Consider the following 12,863-nt stretch of genomic DNA (forward strand, 5'->3'; position numbering starts at 1 on the left):
TGGATATATTATGTGAGTGTAAGTGTGATAGGATGTTTGTTTGAAGTGTGTTGTAATTAAGGATATGTTTAAAGCATTTAGATAACCATTGGCATATTCTAACTATACTGGAGTTTACAAGAAGTTTTGCAGTAACAATAACTGTGATGGCATATTTTAAGTGTATTACATGAACATTATTTTTAAAGTAGTTAGGTACCTGTTGGAATATTCTAACCACATTAGATTTTAAAATTATTTTTGTAGTATTATGGATGTAGTTAGATTCTTGTTGGTGTATTCTGTTTCAGATTTCAAAATTACTATTGTAGTATTATGGATTTAGTTAGATACCCGTTGCCATATTCTACCTGTGTATTGTACTATTCTTTAGTGAGTAAATTGGGCTTAAAGGATTATTAAGTAGGCATTTGTTAGATTTGCTGGTGCCTATGTTTTGGAGTAACGGAAGTGCTATTACATTCAAGCCAACCACTTGATTTTTTGATATATGCAGTATAGTGGCCTGAAGTGGTTGTAGCACCAGTGTGGTAAATTATGCCTACTGTTGTGAAGGTTTTCTTTCCAAGAGATGATTGGCCGTGTGTGAAGCTAGTAAGCGTACAGTTATTTTTGGTACCATCTGCAATGTGCCTTAAAAGCATTGGTAGCACATATTGGCCATGTGAGTTTATTTGTATGCTGGAACGATTGTCTGAATTGAAAAAAGGGCATCATATGCCATGATTTGCATTCTGCAGAAGCTGGTGAAATGGAATGGATTCACAATGTGGTGTGGATGTATACACAAATCGTTCATTAGGGATGTGCTCTTGTGAAACATGGTTGCAAAGAGTGCATGCATGTTTCCACGTCTATGAAATCTGCAAGATTTCATTTATATGGATGATTTTGGTTTCTAGTACCTGTAGTAAGTACATTAGACATTCTTGTGGATCTTCCTGTGTGTTTATGGTGAATTTTACCATTCCTGTACAATTATTGCCTTGTACCTGAGACACTGTAAGTGCTGTCAGGATTATTTGTGGCATTTCTATGAAGGATGAGCATTTGCAAACACAACTGGTCCGAGCCATTTAAGTAAATGCTGTGAACAATTGGTGACACTTGGGAGAGAAGATGAATTGCTACATTTGCATAGCAATTTACTCTAGTTCTGTTGCTGTATTTAAATGGACCATAGAGCTCTGCCTCTGTATCCGTTGATGGGTGTGCAGTCGTTTTTTGAGAAGATATATTTGTCTCTTTTTCTTCCGATGGACGTTCACTTGTTTTTGGACTAGAGAGTTTTGTGGTTGTACTATTTGATGGAGCAACAGTTGTTCTTTGCTTTTTCAGCAGTATTGCTGAGAGATCTGCTATAAGTTATGTTTGTATTCGATTTTTTGTAAAGGTTTTCTTTTTTGAGGTACATGGTACATGTCTAGATGTGGGTGTACAGTGCACATAGCCTGTTGTATTGTAGGATGCAAGGAATGTCACCGTTGACTTTGTTTGCATCAAAGCTAAATAGGAATAAACCATTGAGTGTACAGAGATGTGAAAGTGTCAAGATGTGCGTCCCGTGGACGCTGCGTACCTGTATTTCCTGAAGGCTTGCGTGCCGGGGTCGCCAGGACGTTGATTGTAGAACGAAAGATGACAGGGTAACGCCAAGAACCGGCCCAGGTCCCGTCCTGATTTGCATGATTGAAAATGGGTCGGATTCCTGACACCACGGATGGACACTTCCCTGTATTTACGTGGCGCCAGAACAGTGCAAGCACTGACAGGGAAGGTCGGTAGATGTTAACAGAAAGTTTGAGTGCGTTACTTGTTGATTCTGCAGAAGACCCTCTCGAAGATGGTGGAAGAAGGCAGCCGAGACGGTAGTAATGGCAGCAACTGCAGGCAGCAAAGAAGGCAGAGTAGAGGCACCGTAGAGGGACTGGCACCCAAGCACAAGGCAGAGAAATAATTCAGGCAAGGAAAGGAGGGCAGGCAGGAGAGGGGTAGGGTGGCAAGGAAGGGACAAGAAGAGCCCCGGACCAGGACTAGACTAAGCCCAACCCAGGGAAGCCAGACCCCCAACCAAAGGAACCAGACCAACAGGACAGGACAGGGCAGGGCAGGGCCAACAGGTAGGGAACAAAGGAAGGCAAGCGGAGTCACCAAGAAAGAACAAAGTATTCCAGAAGCGAGCGGGAGGTCAGGACCATTCACAAGCATTGTGAATGTTTGCGTGTGTGTTCAGATCTATAGGCATAAAGAAGGGTCAGAATACATCTGAAAATGTGGCGCTTGCTAGTGTGAATATAAATCCGAAGTTGTACTGTTACTAAGCAAAGAACCCACGTTCCAGCAAGTAAATGCTCTGTGAACTACCAAGCATGGACTATGAGTTTGTAGAGTGCGGGCATGCTGTGAAAAGGAACAAAGGGAATCAGATCGAGTAGAAGGAAACAGAACAGAGTACACAGAGCAGGGTATGCAAAACCTAGGTGTCGTACTTACGGAGCGTTCACTATAGAGAGTAGCAATGCATCGTCGGTGGGGATGCAGATCCTCAGAACTGCTTCCTTGCTGTAAAGTGGGCGGAGCCAAGACTGAAGGCAAAGCAGAGACTGGAACGGTGCTCGCACACAAGGCCGCCATGTTGGGGGAATTGTAGATTGTCATGCCAATCCGCTTCCAGCGCCTCCAGAGAGACCAACGGAGCCCACAAGCCCTAAAAGGAGGCTTTTCTTAGAGGGTGAAAAAGTTGGCAATACATGCGCAGGAATAGATTTTTTGGACAAAATTTGTGAAACAATGAAACTGCTCTAGAGAACTAGACAGTTGTGTTGAGAGAAAAGCTTGTCAGGAGATGATAATGTATTACTTAGAAGTGAGAAGGGAAAATGAAATAGTAGATTAATTTCATTTCATACCTTCTTAAAATCTGCAATGAAACAGGTGGTGATTGTGTAAAGAAAGTTTGGTTTAAACTATGACACAATAAAAAAAGAAGGAAAAAGAATATAGTAATTATAGGTACTGTAGGGGGAGTATACAGTATTTGTAATATGGTGCATTGATATCATTGAAGTGTATATGGTATTTATGATCGTAGTAGAATTGAGTATGGAAGCAAGACGACACGGAGCAACACGGGCTCGATCCACTGGTCCGCGCTTAGAAACCTCTGTGTATTAAGCGCGTTATAAAGAAGCTATCATATCATATCATAGTGCTTATGGAATCTATATTTGTTTCTTTGTGAAGAAACAAAAAGGATAATATTGGGTCTGGTTACTTAGTTGCATATGGTAATTAAGCTGGAATCTCTGGTACTTTTTCTGTGAAAAAAAAGACTAATTTGTTAAACACGATAGTTTAAAACCTTAAATTGCATGCCATTGTACATATACATTTACTTTTTTGACCCTCATAAATAGTAAACTCTATGTACTATGGTTGGTACAACATTAGTGTGTGTAACAATATTGTTGTATTGCCATGAAATAACACACAATAAAATAAGTTATGGCTGGAAGGTTTGGAATTAATCACCATTACAAAAGGGGAAGGACCATATGCAAATCAGGCTTGGTACCACCCCAAAAGGTGAAGTCCAGCCCAAACTACCTGGTCAATTCAAAACCTTCCACCCATCATCATTTTATTTGGTTTTAGTTTGTCTCCCTATGTAATAGAGAGGGTATAGCCAGACATGGGTCCCTTGTTCGCTGCGCCATAGGAATCAAGCTGCACGTCGCTGAGGAGGCTCAACAAGGCTGAAACATGTCTGGGGTTGGTTGTGTTTCTGTGCAGATTGGACCTGGCCTAGCAGTTTGAGCAGGGCTGCTCCCATTGGTGGAAGTACCTGACTGATTTGCATATGGCTGGACCCCTTTTGCAATGACACAGGCAGGCTAAAAACAATGGTGTGGAAGGTTGCAAAGAGCAATGCCAGTGGTTCAGATTAATGCAAAACCTTCCATCCATCACGTTTTGGGTTTTAATTTGACAGTAAATAATCATTGGGCCATTGGGAAAAAAATCCATAGTGGATAAAAAAATCTACTGTAATTACATACCGTTTTTGGCATTTACATAGTTTTAAAGAATGTGCAAGTTACAGAATACTTGTGTGTGGTAGCATGGATATATTATGTGAGTGTAAGTGTGATAGGATGTTTGTTTGAAGTGTGTTGTAATTAAGGATATGTTTAAAGCATTTAGATAACCATTGGCATATTCTAACTATACTGGAGTTTACAAGAAGTTTTGCAGTAACAATAACTGTGATGGCATATTTTAAGTGTATTACATGAACATTATTTTTAAAGTAGTTAGGTACCTGTTGGAATATTCTAACCACATTAGATTTTAAAATTATTTTTGTAGTATTATGGATGTAGTTAGATTCTTGTTGGTGTATTCTGTTTCAGATTTCAAAATTACTATTGTAGTATTATGGATTTAGTTAGATACCCGTTGCCATATTCTACCTGTGTATTGTACTATACTTTAGTGAGTAAATTGGGCTTAAAGGATTATTAAGTAGGCATTTGTTAGATTTGCTGGTGCCTATGTTTTGGAGTAACGGAAGTGCTATTACATTCAAGCCTACCACTTGATTTTTTGATATATGCAGTATAGTGGCCTGAAGTGGTTGTAGCACCAGTGTGGTAAATTATGCCTACTGTTGTGAAGGTTTTCTTTCCAAGAGATGATTGGCCGTGTGTGAAGCTAGTAAGCGTACAGTTATTTTTGGTACCATCTGCAATGCGCCTTAAAAGCATTGGTAGAACATATTGGCCATGTGAGTTTATTTGTATGCTGGAACGATTGTCTGAATTGAAAAAAGGGCATCATATGCCATGATTTGCATTCTGCAGAAGCTGGTGAAATGGAATGGATTCACAATGTGGTGTGGATGTATACACAAATCGTTCATTAGGGATGTGCTCTTGTGAAACATGGTTGCAGAGAGTGCATGCATGTTTCCACGTCTATGAAATCTGCAAGATTTCATTTATATGGATGATTTTGGTTTCTAGTACCTGTAGTAAGTACATTAGACATTTTTGTGGATCTTCCTGTGTGTTTATGGTGAATTTTACCATTCCTGTACAATTCTTGCCTTGTACCTGAGACACTGTAAGTGCTGTCAGGATTATTTGTGGCATTTCTATGAAGGATGAGCATTTGCAAACACAACTGGTCCGAGCCATTTAAGTAAATGCTGTGAACAATTGGTGACACTTGGGAGAGAAGATGAATTGCTACATTTGCATAGCAATTTACTCTAGTTCTGTTGCTGTATTTAAATGGACCATAGAGCTCTGCCTCTGTATCCGTTAATGGGCGTGCAGTCGTTTTTTGAGAAGATATATTTGTCTCTTTTTCTTCCGATGGACGTTCAGTTGTTTTTGGACTAGAGAGTTTTGTGGTTGTACTATTTGATGGAGCAACAGTTGTTCTTTGCTTTTTCAGCAGTATTGCTGAGAGATCTGCTATAAGTTATGTTTGTATTCGATTTTTTGTAAAGGTTTTCTTTTTTGAGGTACATGGTACATGTCTAGATGTGGGTGTACAGTGCACATAGCCTGTTGTATTGTAGGATGCAAGGAATGTCACCGTTGACTTTGTTTGCATCAAAGCTAAATAGGAATAAACCATTGAGTGTACAGAGATGTGAAAGTGTCAAGATGTGCGTCCCGTGGACGCTGCATACCTGTATTTCCTGAAGGCTTGCGTGCCGGGGTCGCCAGGACGTTGATTGTAGAACGAAAGATGACAGGGTAACGCCAAGAACCGGCCCGGGACCCGTCCTGATTTGCATGATTGAAAATGGGTCGGATTCCTGACACCACGGATGGACACTTCCCTGTATTTACGTGGCGCCAGAACAGTGCAAGCACTGACAGGGAAGGTCGGTAGATGTTAACAGAAAGTTTGAGTGCGTTACTTGTTGATTCTGCAGAAGACCCTCTCGAAGATGGTGGAAGAAGGCAGCCGAGACGGTAGTAATGGCAGCAACTGCAGGAGGCAAAGAAGGCAGAGTAGAGGCACCGTAGAGGCACTGGCACCCAAGCACAAGGCAGAGAAATAATTCAGGCAAGGAAAGGAGGGCAGGCAGGAGAGGGGTAGGGCGGCAAGGAAGGGACAAGAAGAGCCCCGGACCAGGACTAGACTAAGCCCAACCCAGGGAAGCCAGACCCCCAACCAAAGGAACCAGACCAATAGGACAGGACAGGGCAGGGCCAACGGGTAGGGAACAAAGGAAGGCAAGCGGAGTCACCAAGAAAGAACAAAGTATTCCAGAAGCGAGCGGGAGGTCAGGACCATTCACAAGCATTGTGAATGTTTGCGTGTGTGTTCAGATCTGTAGGCATAAAGAAGGGTCAGAATACATCTGAAAATGTGGCGCTTGCTAGTGTGAATATAAATCCGAAGTTGTACTGTTACTAAGCAAAGAACCTACGTTCCAGCAAGTAAGTGCTCTGTGAACTACCAAGCATGGACTATGAGTTTGTAGAGTGCGGGCATGCTGTGAAAAGGAACAAAGGGAATCAGATCGAGTAGAAGGAAACAGAACAGAGTACACAGAGCAGGGTATGCAAAACCTAGGTGTCGTACTTACGGAGCGTTCACTATAGAGAGTAGCAATGCATCGTCGGTGGGGATGCAGATCCTCAGAACTGCTTCCTTGCTGTAAAGTGGGCGGAGCCAAGACTGAAGGCAAAGCAGAGACTGGAACGGTGCTCGCACACAAGGCCGCCATGTTGGGGGAATTGTAGATTGTCATGCCAATCCGCTTCCAGCGCCTCCAGAGAGACCAACGGAGCCCACAAGCCCTAAAAGGAGGTTTTTCTTAGAGGGTGAAAAAGTTGGCAATACATGCGCAGGAATAGATTTTTTGGACAAAATTTGTGAAACAATGAAACTGCTCTAGAGAACTAGACAGTTGTGTTGAGAGAAAAGCTTGTCAAGAGATGATAATGTATTACGAGATGATAATGTATTACTTAGAAGTGAGAAGGGAAAATGAAATAGTAGATTAATTTCATTTCATACCTTCTTAAAATCTGCAATGAAACAGGTGGTGATTGTGTAAAGAAGGTTTGGTTTAAACTATGACACAATAAAAAAAGAAGGAAAAAGAATATAGTAATTATAGGTACTGTAGGGGGAGTATATAGTATTTGTAATATGGTGCATTGATATCATTGAAGTGTATATGGTATATATGATCGTAGTAGAATTGAGTATGGAAGCAAGACGACACGGAGCAACACGGGCTCGATCCACTGGTCCGCGCTTAGAAACCTCTGTGTATTAAGCGTGTTATAAAGAAGCTATCATATCATATCATAGTGCTTATGGAATCTATATTTGTTTCTTTGTGAAGAAACAAAAAGGATAATATTGGGTCTGGTTACTTAGTTGCATATGGTAATTAAGCTGGAATCTCTGGTACTTTTTCTGTGAAAAAAAGACTAATTTGTTAAACACGATAGTTTAAAACCTTAAATTGCATGCCATTGTACATATACATTTACTTTTTTGACCCTCATAAATAGTAAATTCTATGTACTATGGTTGGTACAACATTAGTGTGTGTAACAATATTGTTGTATTGCCATGAAATAACACACAATAAAAGAAGTTATGGCTGGAAGGTTTGGAATTAATCACCACTACAAAAGGGGAAGGACCATATGCAAATCAGGCTTGGTACCACCCCAAAAGGTGAAGTCCAGCCCAAACTACTTGGTCAATTCAAAACCTTCCACCCATCATCATTTTTTTTGGTTTTAGTTTGTCTCCCTATGTAATAGAGAGGGTACAGCCAGACATGGGTCCCTTGTTCGCTGCGCCATAGGAACCAAGCTGCACGTCGCTGAGGAGGCTCAACAAGGCTGAAACATGTCTGGGGTTGGTTGTGTTTCTGTGCAGATTGGACCTGGCCTAGCAGTTTGAGCAGGGCTGCTCCCATTGGTGGAAGTACCTGACTGATTTGCATATGGCTGGACCCCTTTTGCAATGGCACAGGCAGGCTAAAAACAATGGTGTGGAAGGTTGCAAAGAGCAATGCCAGTGGTTCAGATTAATGCAAAACCTTCCATCCATCACGTTTTGGGTTTTAATTTGACAGTAAATAATCATTGGGCCATTGGGAAAAAAATCCATAGTGGATAAAAAAATCTACTGTAATTACATACCGTTTTTGGCATTTACATAGTTTTAAAGAATGTACAAGTTACAGAATACTTGTGTGTGGTAGCATGGATATATTATGTGAGTGTAAGTGTGATAGGATGTTTGTTTGAAGTGTGTTGTAATTAAGGATATGTTTAAAGCATTTAGATAACCATTGGCATATTCTAACTATACTGGAGTTTACAAGAAGTTTTGCAGTAACAATAACTGTGATGGCATATTTTAAGTGTATTACATGAACATTATTTTTAAAGTAGTTAGGTACCTGTTGGAATATTCTAACCACATTAGATTTTAAAATTATTTTTGTAGTATTATGGATGTAGTTAGATTCTTGTTGGTGTATTCTATTTCAGATTTCAAAATTACTATTGTAGGATTATGGATTTAGTTAGATACCCGTTGCCATATTCTACCTGTGTATTGTACTATACTTTAGTGAGTAAATTGGGCTTAAAGGATTATTAAGTAGGCATTTGTTAGATTTGCTGGTGCCTATGTTTTGGAGTAACGGAAGTGCTATTACATTCAAGCCAACCACTTGATTTTTTGATATTTGCAGTATAGTGGCCTGAAGTGGTTGTAGCACCAGTGTGGTAAATTATGCCTACTGTTGTGAAGGTTTTCTTTCCAAGAGATGATTGGCCGTGTGTGAAGCTAGTAAGCGTACAGTTATTTTTGGTACCATCTGCAATGTGCCTTAAAAGCATTGGTAGCACATATTGGCCATGTGAGTTTATTTGTATGCTGGAACGATTGTCTGAATTGAAAAAAGGGCATCATATGCCATGATTTGCATTCTGCAGAAGCTGGTGAAATGGAATGGATTCACAATGTGGTGTGGATGTATACACAAATCGTTCATTAGGGATGTGCTCTTGTGAAACATGGTTGCAGAGAGTGCATGCATGTTTCCACGTCTATGAAATCTGCAAGATTTCATTTATATGGATGATTTTGGTTTCTAGTACCTGTAGTAAGTACATTAGACATTCTTGTGGATCTTCCCGTGTGTTTATGGTGAATTTTACCATTCCTGTACAATTCTTGCCTTGTACCTGAGACACTGTAAGTGCTGTCAGGATTATTTGTGGCATTTCTATGAAGGATGAGCATTTGCAAACACAACTGGTCCGAGCCATTTAAGTAAATGCTGTGAACAATTGGTGACACTTGGGAGAGAAGATGAATTGCTACATTTGCATAGCAATTTACTCTAGTTCTGTTGCTGTATTTAAATGGACCATAGAGCTCTGCCTCTGTATCCGTTGATGGGCGTGCAGTCGTTTTTTGAGAAGATATATTTGTCTCTTTTACTTCCGATGGACGTTCAGTTGTTATTGGACTAGAGAGTTTTGTGGTTGTACTATTTGATGGAGCAACAGTTGTTCTTTGCTTTTTCAGCAGTATAGCTGAGAGATCTGCTATAAGTTATGTTTGTATTCGATTTTTTGTAAAGGTTTTCTTTTTTGAGGTACATGGTACATGTCTAGATGTGGGTGTACAGTGCACATAGCCTGTTGTATTGTAGGATGCAAGGAATGTCACCGTTGACTTTGTTTGCATCAAAGCTAAATAGGAATAAACCATTGAGTGTACAGAGATGTAAAAGTGTCAAGATGTGCGTCCCGTGGACGCTGCGTACCTGTATTTCCTGAAGGCTTGCGTGCCGGGGTCGCCAGGACGTTGATTGTAGAACGAAAGATGACAGGGTAACGGCAAGAACCGGCCCAGGTCCCGTCCTGATTTGCATGATTGAAAATGGGTCGGATTCCTGACACCACGGATGGACACTTCCCTGTATTTACGTGGCGCCAGAACAGTGCAAGCACTGACAGGGAAGGTCGGTAGATGTTAACAGAAAGTTTGAGTGCGTTACTTGTTGATTCTGCAGAAGACCCTCTCGAAGATGGTGGAAGAAGGCAGCCGAGATGGTAGTAATGGCAGCAACTGCAGGCAGCAAAGAAGGCAGAGTAGAGGCACCGTAGAGGCACTGGCACCCAAGCACAAGGCAGAGAAATAATTCAGGCAAGGAAAGGAGGGCAGGCAGGAGAGGGGAAGGGCGGCAAGGAAGGGACAAGAAGAGCCCCGGACCAGGACTAGACTAAGCCCAACCCAGGGAAGCCAGACCCCCAACCAAAGGAACCAGACCAACAGGACAGGGCAGGGCCAACAGGTAGGGAACAAAGGAAGGCAAGCGGAGTCACCAAGAAAGAACAAAGTATTCCAGAAGCGAGCGGGAGGTCAGGACCATTCACAAGCATTGTGAATGTTTGCGTGTGTGTTCAGATCTGTAGGCATAAAGAAGGGTCAGAATACATCTGAAAATGTGGCGCTTGCTAGTGTGAATATAAATCCGAAGTTGTACTTTTACTAAGCAAAGAACCCACGTTCCAGCAAGTAAGTGCTCTGTGAACTACCAAGCATGGACTATGAGTTTGTAGAGTGCGGGCATGCTGTGAAAAGGAACAAAGGGAATCAGATCGAGTAGAAGGAAACAGAACAGAGTACACAGAGCAGGGTATGCAAAACCTAGGTGTCATACTTACGGAGCGTTCACTATAGAGAGTAGCAATGCATCGTCGGTGGGGATGCAGATCCTCAGAACTGCTTCCTTGCTGTAAAGTGGGCGGAGCCGAGACTGAAGGCAAAGCAGAGACTGGAACGGTGCTCGCACACAAGGCCGCCATGTTGGGGGAATTGTAGATTGTCATGCCAATCCGCTTCCAGCGCCTCCAGAGAGACCAACGGAGCCCACAAGCCCTAAAAGGAGGTTTTTCTTAGAGGGTGAAAAAGTTGGCAATACATGCGCAGGAATAGATTTTTTGGACAAAATTTGTGAAACAATGAAACTGCTCTAGAGAACTAGACAGTTGTGTTGAGAGAAAAGCTTGTCAGGAGATGATAATGTATTACTTAGAAGTGAGAAGGGAAAATGAAATAGTAGATTAATTTCATTTCATACCTTCTTAAAATCTGCAATGAAACAGGTGGTGATTGTGTAAAGAAAGTTTGGTTTAAACTATGACACAATAAAAAAAGAAGGAAAAAGAATATAGTAATTATAGGTACTGTAGGGGGAGTATACAGTATTTGTAATATGGTGCATTGATATCATTGAAGTGTATATGGTATTTATGATCGTAGTAGAATTGAGTATGGAAGCAAGACGACACGGAGCAACACGGGCTCGATCCACTGGTCCGCGCTTAGAAACCTCTGTGTATTAAGCGCGTTATAAAGAAGCTATCATATCATATCATAGTGCTTATGGAATCTATATTTGTTTCTTTGTGAAGAAACAAAAAGGATAATATTGGGTCTGGTTACTTAGTTGCATATGGTAATTAAGCTGGAATCTCTGGTACTTTTTCTGTGAAAAAAAGACTAATTTGTTAAACACGATAGTTTAAAACCTTAAATTGCATGCCATTGTACATATACATTTACTTTTTTGACCCTCATAAATAGTAAATTCTATGTACTATGCTTGGTACAACATTAGTGTGTGTAACAATATTGTTGTATTGCCATGAAATAACACACAATAAAATAAGTTATGGCTGGAAGGTTTGGAATTAATCACCATTACAAAAGGGGAAGGACCATATGCAAATCAGGCTTGGTACCACCCCAAAAGGTGAAGTCCAGCCCAAACTACTTGGTCAATTCAAAACCTTCCACCCATCATCATTTTATTTGGTTTTAGTTTGTCTCCCTATGTAATAGAGAGGGTATAGCCAGACATGGGTCCCTTGTTCGCTGCGCCATAGGAATCAAGCTGCACGTCGCTGAGGAGGCTCAACAAGGCTGAAACATGTCTGGGGTTGGTTGTGTTTCTGTGCAGATTGGACCTGGCCTAGCAGTTTGAGCAGGGCTGCTCCCATTGGTGGAAGTACCTGACTGATTTGCATATGGCTGGACCCCTTTTGCAATGGCACAGGCAGGCTAAAAACAATGGTGTGGAAGGTTGCAAAGAGCAATGCCAGTGGTTCAGATTAATGCAAAACCTTCCATCCATCACGTTTTGGGTTTTAATTTGACAGTAAATAATCATTGGGCCATTGGGAAAAAAATCCATAGTGGATAAAAAAATCTACTGTAATTACATACCGTTTTTGGCATTTACATAGTTTTAAAGAATGTACAAGTTACAGAATACTTGTGTGTGGTAGCATGGATATATTATGTGAGTGTAAGTGTGATAGGATGTTTGTTTGAAGTGTGTTGTAATTAAGGATATGTTTAAAGCATTTAGATAACCATTGGCATATTCTAACTATACTGGAGTTTACAAGAAGTTTTGCAGTAACAATAACTGTGATGGCATATTTTAAGTGTATTACATGAACATTATTTTTAAAGTAGTTAGGTACCTGTTGGAATATTCTAACCACATTAGATTTTAAAATTATTTTTGTAGTATTATGGATGTAGTTAGATTCTTGTTGGTGTATTCTGTTTCAGATTTCAAAATTACTATTGTAGTATTATGGATTTAGTTAGATACCCGTTGCCATATTCTACCTGTGTATTGTACTATACTTTAGTGAGTAAATTGGGCTTAAAGGATTATTAAGTAGGCATTTGTTAGATTTGCTGGTGCCTATGTTTTGGAGTAACGGAAGTGCTATTACATTCAAGCCTACCACTTGATTTTTTGATATATGCAG

This window comes from Ambystoma mexicanum, chromosome 4p (genome assembly GCF_040938575.1).
Source record: "Ambystoma mexicanum isolate Mex_15411 chromosome 4p, UKY_AmexF1_1, whole genome shotgun sequence".
NCBI classification, from domain to species: domain Eukaryota; kingdom Metazoa; phylum Chordata; class Amphibia; order Caudata; family Ambystomatidae; genus Ambystoma; species Ambystoma mexicanum.